At 42.7% G+C, this 14,836-nt stretch overlaps 1 pseudogene; it reads right to left on the reverse strand.

The window, feature by feature from the left end:
• Positions 1 to 7,229: 7,229 nt before the first annotated feature.
• LOC136453046 (serine/threonine-protein kinase GRIK1-like) lies at positions 7,230 to 14,805 on the reverse strand (annotated as a pseudogene).
• Positions 14,806 to 14,836: the final 31 nt, after the last annotated feature.

Consider the following 14,836-nt stretch of genomic DNA (forward strand, 5'->3'; position numbering starts at 1 on the left):
CTATTACCAATTTATCCCAACAATTCCTACAAGTTATCTTTTTACAATATTAAGTACCTTAAATTAATTATATAGCTTCCAAGAATATTATCACACTATGTGAACAAAATAAACTAACAGGTAGATCATGATTTTAGGAGACTAACAAAATTAGTTTGGCATTTTTATGATTTTTCTACTATTTACTATGAATTTCCAAACATTCAGCCAACCACTAATATTAACAAAATACCGAATAAAGAAGAAAAGACTCTTGGGCCCGAAACGGGCCAACTCATCTGGACCAGCGGCCACGGTAGCCCAGGCGAGGCAGGCGTGGCCCAACGCGGTGCAGCAGCCCAGTCAAGCCGGCCCGTGGCTTAGGCACAACGGCAGCAGGCCGGCCCAAGGGGCAGGTGGCGACGGCAAATTTGCTAAATGGCGCCTGGACTATATTAAATTTACCCCGTAGGACAATGGCACTATTCTGGTGAGTCTTGTATTTCGCACTGAGAACCCCGTACAAACTTTCCACGTGTATTCTTACCCTTTGCACCTTTTCAACTTCCTCCAAAACAGAGCACCGGCAGGAGAGGGGCACGGCGACCGGCGGCTGACGGCATCACGGGGGCTGCGGCACGGCGGCTGGCGAGGTCAGGCCCTACAGCACCAGACGGATCAGGCGCGCCCCTGGCTGGTGCGGTGTTGTGGAGTGGAGCCCCACGACGGTGGAGGCACCGACACGTGGGCACGGGGGAGCCACGGGGAACCGTCACTGGTGGCGTCCAGCAGGCGCGGGTTGTGGAGGTGGACAGGTGCCGCGGTGGCCGAGGAGCAGGCCAAGGTGACGGTGCTCCTAGGCTCGGTGGCGCGGCTGGCTCCGAGATGGCGTGGGGCATCGGCGGCTCCTGCGCTTAACACGACAGGGTGCGGGACAATGGAGCTTCGCACGCGGCAGTGGCGCAGGGGACGTAGCGGGGAGTCAGACGTAGCCATGGCATGCCGTGGCAGTGGCAGGTCACGGTCCGGAGCGGGCTGAGGGGCGCAGCGACGGCAGCCAAGGCCACTGCGTGGAGCGGCTCGGACGACGGGGTACCGAGCGGGTACTGCACGGCAGGGAAGGCGCGACGACAAAGGAGGCACCTGGGAGAAGCAGCGCACTCGATTGAGCCTAGCGGCAGCAGGGGCGACCTGGTGCAGCGGCAGAGACGGTGGCCGAGCTCGGTGAGGCGCTGCGGCATAGCGAGCAGGGAGCCAGGAGCGGGAAGCATCGGTGGCGTGCGGCAGCAGCGCGGGCCTGGGCGCACGAAAGGCAGCGCGAGAGGAGAAGCGAGGAGGGGCGCCAGTGCTCTCGCGGGGCGACGCGAAACGACAGTGGCGGCTCTGCTTTTGGCTTAAGGCGCACGAGGGCAGTAGCAGCAGCGAGTGTGGCCAAGGTCGGAAGGACAAGAGCGGGGCCGGTGAGGAAGCAAACGCACATGGGCGGCCAACCAAGGCGTGTGCAGGGCAGTGCCAGCGAGGGCAGCACGGCAACATCAGTAGTTCGATGGGACAACGGAGGCAGGGAAAAGCAGAGCGAGAGCAGCAGCTCGGCGTCCTCAAAAAGCAAGGGTAGGGGGCAGCAGCAAGGACGGCACATGCTCCACGCGCTATGGCACAGCACAGAAGCAGACAGGGGAAAAAAAAGTGCAAGCAATCGACTCGACAGCGTGGCGCGACGCGAGTAAATCTGGTGATTGATTCCGAGCGGGGACGCGCCACCGTCGTCAAGCGGTCAGGACGGCAGCTGTCGCGGGTACGTTACCAATTTATCCTAGGGACTAAAACAAGTCTATACGTAAACGTAAATATATCACTAGACCAAAGCTATATATATATATATATATATATATATATATATATATATATATATATATATATATCGTTCTATTTATTAATGAATTTTATTTTATTTATAAAAGTCGCTTTTCATGCTTAATCTAATAGAACAAACCGTTCGATATTTATTTGCTAGAATTGTTATCGGGCATTCCTAAATATTTCTACGCACTGCGTAATTTAACTTAGGCGTTTATTCGAGTCCACAAAACTGAGTCACCGGATTCACTTAGCACATCAAGTATATTTTAAATCAAAAATTCTAATAAACTCGTTTCGAAAATTTAACTTAGGCCTAAAACGTGGTGCTAAACGAGCTCATAATACCAGAGGTGTTACAATTGGTGGGGCGAAGGCTGTGCATCTTGATGGTGTGCTTGGCCGTCAAGCTGACCATGGGCTGCACCTGGAAAGAGAAGAGAAACATCAGCTCAACTTGATAGCCTCGAATTGGATACACGTCAGAAAAGGTGGATGGTCATGCCAGGTGGTGGAGGGGGAGGCATCATTGCTTGTATGCATAGTTGATCCAGAGCATGAATCATGTTGTTGATCTAGGTGTAATGATTTAGAAACTGCGGCTCCAGAAGCAGCACTAGGTAGTCGACACTTTCAACAGTTGTCCTCATGCTCCGAAGCTTTTCAGAAAAATAAGAAAAAAAGTCAAATGAACTGACTACCCACTTCAATTAGTGCAGTGAAAACACGCACATATAAATACCTTTCTCGGACGAATTCAGCTCAATTATTTTCTTAGAAGACGCCATAAAGGAAGCATTGCCCTCCGAAGCAATCTTCCTAGACATTCTTTGACTTGGGAAATGGCTGGAATCGACAAGAAAGCATCCAGTTCATTCCGCACCAACAATATTTTAAATAGCGGTCTATGATATTTACTTGCAACCTCCTTCAAAAACAATAGAAAGCTATAGCGGGTTATAACGGAAGCTATTCATTTTGTAGTTTTATAGAAACATGAAAATTCTTAATGAATTATGCACAAAAGCATTTAACTAGACAAAAAATTATGAATATAAATACTCAAATACATTTTGTAGGAGAATATGTTTCTAAGTCTATTATGTTGGAACTAGCGGTTCTAAACAAGAGAGAGTCAGCGATGGAGAGGGGACACACTAGGCTTTGGGAAGGAACAATCAAATAGAGGCAATTGTTTAGTTTCATGGGAAAGGATAACGCCCGCTTAAGTATCATAACCTTGAAAAACTTGGTTGGGCTCTAAGGATCCGTTGGCTTTGGGCCCAAAAAAATAGATCCCTCAAGACCTTGGGCTGGTTTTCAAGTTCAAATTCCTCAGTGCGCAGAAGCAATGCTTCGCTTGGCGGTGGACTGTATTGTTGGTAATGGGGAATCGATTTTATTCTGGAAGGACAGGTGGCTGAACGGCAGAACCATTACTGAAATCGCCCCAAATATGATCAAAGTTGTTCTCAAAAGGTCGCTCAATAGAAGGACAGTAGCTGAGGCTCTAAATAATCGGAGATGGATGGCAGATATCAAAGGTGCGCGTACTGTCCAAGTCTTGGAAGATTATCTTAATATTTGGGATCTAGTGGAGGGCTTGACCTTGCAGCAGGAAGTACCTGATCGGTTTAGATGGAAGTTAACCCAGTCAGGTACATACACCAGCAAATCAGAGTATGCTGCTTTCTTTGTTGGGACCATCAAATTTGCACCATGGAAAAAGATTTGGAAGAGTTGGGCTCCACTCCGGTGCAAGTTCTTCATTTGGTTGGCTATCAACAATCGATGTTGGACGGCAGGCCGACTTGCTAAAAGAGGCTTGCCCCACTCGGAGGCTTGTCCTTTTTGTGATCAGGAGGAAGAAACCTTACAGCACATCCTCGTGGGTTGTGTCTTCACCAGGCAGATTTGGTTTTCAATTCTCCAAGCCCTACATCTACCTGCTCTAGTGCCCTCAACGTTAGACACCAAATTCTCTAGCTGGTGGAGGAAAGGTCTTCGGCTTATTCCAAAGGATTTACAAAAGGGTTTCAACTCTTTAGTTATTCTGGTAGTTTGGGAAACTTGGAAACACAGGAACTCTTGTATTTTCGAGCACGCTAGGCCTAGCATTCCAGATCTGCTCCGAGTGATAGCTGATGAATGCAGTTTTGGGGGGTTGGCTGGAGCTTCTAAACTCCAAGAGCTCCTTGCCCAGTTGCTGTCCTTGGCCGCTTAGATTGTGTCTAGGTTGGTTAGGGTTTTAGTTGTTGCCTCTTTTATTTCTCTGTTACAGTTTGCTTCCTGTTGGTGGTGTGTGTGGGTGGGTGGAGTTCTTTGTACTTGGGCCGGTTCCTGCAACCCTATATTTCTTTCTTATTCTTAATGAAATGACACGTAGCTCTCATGCGTTGTTCGGAAAAAAACAAGTGGAAATGAGTGGGAGGTGAGGTTCCTACTCTCATGCCCTTGGACACTTAGGCAATAGTTATTTGCAAGTGACCCCTTGGTGGGGTTGGATTTCTTTTTTTATCATGGTGGGGGTTCGATTTCAAATGACACTGCTCTAGCTACTAGTTGGGCCTCTTCTAGAGTGAGAATTGGCCCATATACCTCATGGGCTCCCCAACATCGCTCCTGACAAACACTTCAGTAGGAAGGGCTTCCCCAACACTTCAGCGACTACAACAACTCAACCACACCAACACTTTGATGCGATGGGCCCATCATCTTCGGTGACAGCAATTACTAATCTTTGACGTCAACAGCTACAAGGTCTTCTTCGACATCTCTGACGTCAACACTTACAACATATCTTCGTCAATATCTTCGGCGACTACAACAACTTGCCTCCGCCAAAACTTCTGCATGAGGGGCTTCGCTGACATCTTCGGCATCTACACCAACATCGCCTTCGTCAGCACCTCCGGCACCAGGGCTTTCGCCAACATCTTTAGCGTCCACAACGACTCGCCTCTGCTAACACTTTGGCATAAGGCAATTCGCCAACATCTTCAGCGGCTACGATGACTCGTCTCCACCAACACTTCAACAGGATGGGCTTCCTTATCATCTTTGGCCACTACAACAGCTCGAGAGCCTTTGTTGACACCTTTGGCATCAACGTTTACGATGACTAGCCTTCATCGCTGAGTTCGAGGGGCCACATCAACTCCTTTGGCACCGAGGACTACTTGACCTTCCTCGACCACTTCGGCTCGAAGGGCTCATCGACGACTTTAGTTTTTCCACTGGAGGTTGCGCTGACTGTTAAAGCCAAACCAGAACCCTTCAGCAAACAAGGACACCAACTTGAATATGCAACCAAGCAAGGTAATTCACACTGTTTTATACGGTCCAAACTGAGCCGCATCATTGCAGTTCTAATTAATTCCATTGGGGGTTAGGAGGGGGAAGACCTTGCTTGTTCCTTTGCCCCCTGATATTGTTATTGTTTAAATGTGTTACTAACTCTGGCAGCCTACTACAAATGTCGCCATCAAGTTATTTGCCCTAAGATTTTTTTGTTTTGTTTTTGGCAGCCATGATGCGTTGGAGGTCTCAGGAGTCTCACTGATGTACTGCTCATGCAGGGAATGATTCAAAGAGGCCTCGAACAACCAGGAATTTTGGTGACGTAAGTCTTGGATACTGTTTTGTGTATTCATTCTTTGGACTGCACGTGAAAATTAAGTAGAGCTATGCATAAATCGGGTGGAGCTCCAGAGTTTCATATGGAGGTTATTTCTAATGCATCCTCGCACGAGAGCATCTCAGATGCTCCTAGCACCTAGAGTGCTCCGGTGTTCCTGACCACAAGATACACCATCAAATATGTACGAAAAATTCCAACAAAAATATGAATAAATAAATAGATCATTCATATTTTTCTTGTTTTTGTTTGATTTTCCTTCCTGGCTGGCGGCTTTGCATTGGTATCTTCAGTTCTTGGCAGAACATTTCAGAAGATACCACTCCAAATAAAAAATTGTCAAGTTTATCTGGGATTAGGAGTGCTAGAGGTGAAAGATTTTAAGGACACGGATTCTGATTTTTTTAATTGCACATATTTTCGTTTTCCTGGACTAAGGGGTTCCTCTTGCAATATGTCGGTTGTCAGTTAATTAGCTGAACATGTTCCCTCTTAAAAAAACAGGAAAGAAAAGCTGAACATGTATGATTGCGATGAACAAGAAAACTCCAGTGCGGCCACAGTTTGACCCTGTACAGATGTTCAGGTGCCATGCCATGGTGCAGCCACCACAGACTGAACCTATAAAAAGGGCAATTCAAATTCCTAGCAACTGAGCGCGTGTTTAGTTCTCTAAATTTGGGAATTTAGGCTACTGTAGTATTTTTGTTTTTATTTGACAAATGGTGTTCAATCATGGACTAATTAGGCTCAAAACGTTCGTCTCGCAATTTTCAACTAAACTGTGTAATTAGTTTTTTTTTCGTCTACATTTAATGCTTCATACATGGATGTGATGGCTACTGTAGCATTTTTTGAGAATTTGGAGTGGGAACTAAACACGCGCTGACTTTAGATGGCTAATCGACAATCCCTCCTGGCTGGTACACACAATAGCCTTGCCTTGGCTCCATTAGTTCATGCCTTCATGGTGACGATGACGGCACGCGACGCACGCTGCTTGCTCCCCTGGCTTCTGCTTGTCAGTTGTCATGGCAGCTCTTAGTCTAGGACAGCGACTCGGCGGCAGAGGCAGCAGCGCGCGCGGGGCCGGCTGAGGAGACGCATCATGGCGCGTTCCATCCACGGCTGGAGGCGCGCTTGCATAACAATAAACAATGCACATGGCCGGTCGGCATAATACTGTCTTCACTTTGGCCTTTGGTTGTTTTTCTTTTTGTTCTTAAGATTCAGCAGTATCCATCAAGCTACGATCAACAACCATGCTCATAGTTTCTTTAGAAATTTGGTGTAGTCTGAAACTTCCTTTTGCTTTGGATATGCAATTTTTCAAGAGACCTACCTTTGGCTCGCCTTCAAATGATTTCAAAGGTCAGAACCAATGCTATCAGTCCTGCAAACAAATTCAGACCTACATGCATCAGCTTGAGTACAGAAATATGCATATATCTGTTCAGCTCAGTCCTAGATGCTAATCTGAATACTCTGAACATAACAATCTAATTCAAGTTTCCTGAACAGATCCTATCGAGGGTGTGGAGAGGGTTGTGGTTAAGCATTGATTTTGACCAAGTACTGACATCTCTGAACATTTGCAGCTCCTCTACAAGTGACATCTAGTACTACAGCAGACCATCATACCAAATCATGCATTTGCAGTGAACAGCTTTGTTATTGAACTGAACATCTTCTCAGACAAAAGACCTCTGAACAATTGCCGCGGTAGCGTTGTGGAATCACCCTACTTTTCTCTACTCTACCTGCTCTCTGCTCAATTCTCATCATTCAGTCACGAAATAAAAACAAGGAGCCCAACTTTCAGAACAAGATTTTTTTTTTTTGAAGACAACGAGAAGTTTAGATACTACGTACATTGTTTGAATGCTATACCACCATCGAAGGCAGCACTATGCCTTGTGACGATCTACCGGTGACAGGTTTTTTAAACTTTACTATATTCTGTACCAAAAATTAAAGAGATGTTCAATCGGTCACCAAACAGCTCCATTATTTAAAAGGGAAACGTAAGACAACGAGAAATGCATCGTTAGTCATCTCACTGGCTTTGCGTCGCCATACTTCATCAGTTATCTACACTAGATCATCCCATTTACGTGCTGTTATTGCACCCAAGATCACTTCTCTTCCAGCGGCCAAAGCCACACCTGCAGATGTGTTCAGGGACTGGGCCCTTGTCCCCAGCAACCCAAGGATGCTCTACCGCAGTCTGCAGGGTGATACGTTCCCCAGGATCTGCAAATCAATCACACAAGAAAACAAAGAAGGATGTCCATTAGAGCACATCTGGCACCAAAACTCTGATATATCAAAATCATATGAGGATACGATTTACTTAAAAAGAAAGGGAACCTTTGCAGAGAAGCCTTTGGAGCAAATCAGCAAGTTGGGGGTTCATGTCATCAGGTATTTGCACAGGATCATTGATTATCTATTCGGTGGCAACGACTAAAGTGAGTTTCATGCATTCACCTTAAAATCAAAAGGAAATGAAGGAAACATTTTTGCACCTTATCATAAGTTTCCTGCAATGTATCTCCAAGAAATGGATAGTGCCCAGAAATCATACAATATAAAGTTACACCGACTGCCCAAGTATCAGATGCCCTACCACGGTATGCTGAACCTGCACTGAGGTAAAGAGAAAAACTTAACCATATTTAGTGAGTCTATATCTGGTAGCCCAACGAACATTTGAGTACTTCTAAATTAATGAAGAATAATCTAGGCTGTTGCAATTCAGTTTATTTGCGATTCTGCGATCATGTCCAGGATATCTTGCTACCCAAAAATCACGGTTCTATAAATTTAGTGATTGACAAATTTTATGTGCAGCATTTTTCTTGATTGAAATATTAGTGAGTCTATAAATTTTAGTTGTACCTTGACAACACTCTGGAGCAGTGAAAACAGGAGTACCAGGAGATCTCCAAAGCATATCATCATCATCCTACATTGTAACTTCGTAAGTATCACCATATCATTTTTTAAGTAAAACACCAAGACAAAAAATTTCGATAATCCAGAGGAATTCGCCACAAAAGCAAACACATACTTCAAAAAGATCAAGTGGATTTACTTGTGTTTAAGAAATGAAACAATATAAAATAAAAGTGGAACTACTGAGCAACAAAAATACTTCCAAAAGAATGAGGAAGCATCTTGGTTGTCAACTCAAGTTATCTTTAAAATCCTCAAAAAGACAGAAAGGGAAGATTATCTTTAAAAGTGAAACTTTGAGAAACTTGGAACCTACAGAGCCAAGTTTCTTGATCAGAGTAAGAGCAATTAAGTGATAAAAATCATAATTTAGACAACTATTTTCAAGGATGAGTTCATTCAACTAAAAAAAACATTTTTTCCTGACAAGAACAATAGAACTTCACTGAAATACGCAAAGTTGCAGGATTATGGAAACACCTCAAAAACCTGGCTAACACTGAAATCTCCTATCTTCACATTGCCTGAGCTTGTAACCAAGAGATTGTCTGGTTTGATATCACCATGAATAACATTCTGTGTATGAAAATGACAATTTCTGTCACATTCAAGCTAGGAAACATGCGGCATAGTGCAAACTGCATAACATAGAAAAACAACCAATCATGAGCACATGGTTACTGGCACATGTAAATAAGTTAAAAAATGGGAGAAAAGAAACATTAGATGGGAGTCTGGGAACTGTGGGATTTACTTTTCTAGGCAAGCATGATATATCATGCACAGCAGTGATGAATAAACTAAATAAGAATTTTAGCATTGTTGTGAATCGTCGTTCGCATTGGATCTACTGTGCAGGGGATCGCCAGGTGGTGTAACTTCAATTAGGGCATTAGGGTATTACATTGAAATGAGAGAAAAGAAGAGTTGAGAGATATCGCCAACGATTTAGAGACTGGAGAGATTATTTCTTGCTTACTTTTATGGAGGATTTGGTCAGACCAGGTCCATCTCTATCTATCGTTATCTTTAACTTCCCAGCCCCTAGTATAGAAACTAAAATGGACTCAATATAACAATACTTAACCTTCCTAATCATCTCCCTGAGTCCTAAGCAAAACCAACCTCAACTGTTGTTGCCATATACCACAGACATGGCATTCCCTCAACTATAATGCCTAAACTAATCTGTTGAATGAACCACATTGTTCACCATGTAATATCTAGAAGCATGTTGCTCCAGCCAGCACCCTCTGTAGCAGCTGCTGCTTGCGTCACATACTGCTGCCAGGGTGCAAGCACACAAGAAGCAAATAAATAATCTGCTTGACAGATAGACTGATATTAATGCTTACAGCTTTATACAACAACAAAAAACCAAGTTTGATGCATACCACCATCTTAAATGTCAACTGTGCTTTGCCTAGTCCTTGAGTGAGGACATCATCATATTTTTAGATAAATCCAACGACTACCCAAAAACCAAACGAATAGCAGGCAATTGGCTGTGCTCAAACTTATGGAAGCTGAAATCTCAAGTTCAAGCCTACATATCCAGGACTTAAGTGTATTTATTTATGTCCAGTAGGCAGTGGCTTGCAGAAATCCATTGATCTTCCACAAATCATGAAATGACCATGCATTACAAAACCAAGCCAGTATTTTCCAATGCACTGAAATACTGATTATAAAGCTAAAACAAGATCGGCAAACTACAGTTCAGCCGCAAGTATGGGCTTCAGTTCACGGCCTTTACAAATACAAAAGGAAAAAGGAAGAGGGGGGCGTTTGTAGAAAAGGAAATACAAATGATTTTCCAAAAAAAATGGCACCCTGGAAAATTGTTTTCAACAAGATATACCTCGACTTATCTACCATTGGTTTTCTAAATTGTAAAGTATGACATGGCACAGTATTCACCCAATATACAAGGTAACGGAAACAAATAAAAGACTTAAATCTTACATGAGAATGAAGATAGTGAAGACCTGATATTATGTCTCGCACATAATTTCTTGCAGTAGCTTCCTCTAAACCATTATCACAAACAATTTTTCCATCAACATACTCAAGAACTAGCAATACAAATGGAAAATTGTAAATGACAACTGTGTAAAATATAGATAAAATTCAAAGAGTTAAATTCATAAAACACCAACTATTCGTGCCAAAGTGTCAAGGAACTACAACTTCTGGGACCAGTTTCACAAAATTGAAACCACTTGAGGCATCAGTTTCACAGGCCAACAATATTTTCCACAGGGCTCACATTTTAGCCGTGTAAGCTGTGTGGACCCACATGTTGATTTTTGTGGCTGACAAGTGGGCACAAGTAATTGTAGTTCCGCGAAACTAATCCAAGAAATTGTAGTTCCCTGATAGACACAAATAGCCAGGGGCGGAGCCAGCCCTATTCAATGCTGTCACATGGACAGCAATGAATTTTTGTGATTTCCATTGTAATTTGAGGTTTACATATGAAGGTGACTCAGTATAGTAGAGGTGACATTAATGTATTTTTAGGCTAGATCCGCCCTAAATAGCTGTAGTTTTGTGAAACTAACTCAATTCAGAATGCCATGTTTAGCAATAAAATAAAATTAAAAACATAATAATGAAAGCATAATTACATACCCATGTAGAATTTATCTACGTTTGGGTCATCAATAACTTCAACAAGATTTACAATATTGGGATGATTTAACATTTTCATTATGGATACCTGTTTCCAATGTCCAATACAGAAAAAAGGGAGCAAGCAATTAGAAAGCGTACAAAACAAACAATGCAGTCAATTAAAATAATAAAGAGCATGGTACACTGCAGTGTGCTAACATAGGGCCAGTGACCATGCTTCTACATTTTGACAGGAAATTTCGACTGATTTCTAGCAATGGCTCAACCTCTTCCATTTCCATATTGGTCGTGGCTATCTATTTAACCTCTTGCAGTATCTCAAGACTAATAATGGATTTCGTGACTTAGAAACAGAAACGAAGCTACCATCCAGCATCTTCATGGTAGTTAGCGTGCTAGGAATTCGTCTGGCAAAAATCATATGGGCAGAACTAACAACGTTAGCAGGCGTATAATTTTCAAATAGACAAAAGATACATGAATTTTGTTCCACGCTCCAATGAATCAATTTCTCCTCAACGGTTAAATGGGTTTCTATTGCACAATGAGTGCAACGCTAATCAATAGCTGGGACAAAAAGATTCATGGTTAATCAGAAGGAAACCAATACTGCAAATATATGTTGTTCGTCACCATTAAATAAGCAAATGCATTCCTGATATGTGAGCAGGGTTGTTTCAGTTATGCTAAATGCCAAGGAGCAGGGTACCACCTAATTTGTTTTTCTTCAATCATAAAACAGTGGGTGCCCCACAACGAGATATCACACTGCAAATGAAACTCTGTTCCAATCGATCTATCTAAATAATTGGACACTAATTCTTTTATCATATTCAAATATTGGAAATGATCAATTAGCATTTCAAATGGTTAGCATGTGTATTGAGTTTGTGACAGATCCTAGACAGAAAACATTTTCAAAACATGCAGAACAACTTTGGAAGAGAACTAAGTTACACATGCATGACAAAAAAGAAAGAAAGAAGGTATTACATGGACAAAGAAGTTGACAAAGTTACTCACCTCCCGAAGAACATCTGTCATGGCGGTTTCTGATCGTACAACATGCACTTTCAGCATGTAAGGCTTATTCAAGACCTGAAAGAGAAGGGCAACAGCTAAAACTCCATCAGTTAGACATCAGCACATGTACCGAGGACATGTACAACTGTTAAAATAACAGTGCCAAGCAAAGAAAACGAGACTATAGACTTGACAGATGGTTACAAATTCAGTCTTGAAGCAAGCAAATTAGCTAGAAGCCAAAAACGTGCATAGGGTACACATATTAAACAGAAACAAGTATAATTAGTAACTATCATTATTCAATAAGAATACACAACATTGAAAGCCTGTTTACCATGGAAGGGTTCATTAAAAGAAATATATGTTATCGACACGAGAGAGTAGCAGAAAGCAATACCTTCACTGCATATAGCTTCCCATCTTTCACGTTTTTGTATAAAACCTTTGGAAGCAGCAAAATAAAAAAAAAATTAGACATCTATCTGGAGAAATGAAATAATTATTAGCACATCCAATGTATCTTACCACTTTACCATAGCTCCCAGAACCAATCTTTCCCAAGTGAACATATTGATTGACCATCTTATTACAATTTTCATCCTAAACATGGCAAAAGGGAAAAGGTTATTGCAGTGTCCTATACTCCTATGTGAAAGTTAAATGCTCTCATATAACTTGCTACCCTTCATTTAACATCCAAAAGCCAATATTAGAAACTGGCAATAAACCCGGTCAGGCTCTTGGATCCTAGCCAGAACAGTGAAACCCATGCTAAATTTAGTATTGGAATTACTTTCAAATGTCTCACATTTATCTTTAAGAGACCATATGTAAATTGTAGTAAGAGTTTGCTGGGCAAGTAAAATAGGCTATTCCTATCATGCCATTGGAAGGATGGATTAAAATTATTTATTGTTTTAAAAAAGACAGATTAATTGTTATCATTGAAAAAATGGAAAGAAGATGCATCAGTCATAACCCATAATTGGTGTTTAGCTTGCTTCCCTGGCATGAGAGGTCCCATGTTCAGAATCTCAAACCTTGGTGTGAAGGGTAGATTAAAAAAGATATCATTCCAGAAGGAAAGAAATTGATACGAGGCATACCTGGTACAGGTATTAGGCCTTTTGGTTTCTTCATGGAATGGTAGGCGTCATGTTGGAACGTCAGAAAAGGTGTGAAAAGTTTGATTCATGCATGGCTTAGGAACGACAAAATGTACAGTTCTCAGTTTTGGAGCAAAAATGCATGTCCAGTCTATTTTTTTTTTATAAGTACTGACAAGCATGAATAATAAGGATTACAGAAGGCAACTCATTTTTTCCGGAAGGGTACTGTGTGATCCTCAGCGGAAAGAACTTCCAATAAGTTGCTCCTTTGATGAAAAGGTAACCTTAAGCAAGGCCAAATGGTAAGAACATAAAAATTAATGGGTGGTGTTGGTTGCCTGAGATGAATGGGAAACCAACTTCTTCCGTGCATTCAGGAAACTCAAGCGCTCGGCTCCTTATGGTGTAGGCTAGCTTACAAGAAAATGGTGGGCAAGGCTAGGTAAAGCCTCAATAGACAGATCTTCAAATATGGAAAGATAGTTGGACAAAAAAAAATATTAAGAAAATGGTACCTGCGAAATACTTTATTAGCCTCTTTAACTGGGACCTCTCTACATGCAAAGCCACTTTGGGCTCTTGATTGTATGATATCTTCAGAACTCTTCATTGGAGGTCCAGTGTCACTTTCATCAAGGTAGCCATTATCATCTCCATCGTAGAAGCTTTTATCAGGGTCTGTCTCCATCGAGGAAGCTTGTATCAAGATTATTCCCATTGTAAAAGCTTAAATCAGGATCATCTCCAGTATAGAAGCTTCCATCAGGATCTTCAGCTGATTGATCTTCCAGCAAATCTTGAGATAACATGCCATCGGCATCTGGAGGCTGTCGTGCAGGCACACTGGGCTTCCTTAAAAAGCTAAAGCAGCCACAGCAGCCTATGTTGGTTAGATCTGACATTCAGAACGTCTAGGCACCAGAAACCCTAGAACAAGAAAAAAAAGTAACAACGTTAGAAAAAAAAACATCATCAGGATAAGGAAGTCATGGGCTTGTCTGCTGCATTCCTTTACGGTTACTGCAACACCACCAGACTGCAACAGATTCTAGAAATGAATAGACCACTGCAGAAGATTCAAAACTACATTTTGACAACAGACATACAGAAACTCGAATCACCAAATGGCATCCAATAGTTAGGTTTAAATTCGATCCTGTCAAAATACACAGGTCGGTCGAAGATTCTATCCCCCACACAGATTAACACCAACTGGAAGAGCCCAAACACAGTAAGCAGCACTACGCACCATATGTACATTCTCCCGCTCAAATTCTGTATAAGCAATAGCAATACCAGCTACAGCAAACCGGCAAGCATCTCAGCAAAGACCGTCTCGATTACAAGAGTCCCAGGCGATTCTGCTGCAGCAAAATTGTCGAAATTGCACACATGGTCACATCAGCCCCCTCTGTCGCGACCAACGCCCGCCCTACTACTACCCAATCCCGCACCCACTGAGCTCGAGGGAGCGATAAATACGGGAGGGGACGGAGGCAGATCGGACGAACCTCGGCGTTACCGGAATGCGGAGGCGGGCCGGCGAAGGAGACTCGCGTCGCGTCTGCTCTGCCGGGGTCGGTTTTCTCCGAATGATTTTTTTTACATGGTACTTCTGTATATAGTAGTACTA

The sequence above is a fragment of the Miscanthus floridulus genome, chromosome 1 (genome assembly GCF_019320115.1).
Source record: "Miscanthus floridulus cultivar M001 chromosome 1, ASM1932011v1, whole genome shotgun sequence".
Taxonomy (NCBI): domain Eukaryota; kingdom Viridiplantae; phylum Streptophyta; class Magnoliopsida; order Poales; family Poaceae; genus Miscanthus; species Miscanthus floridulus.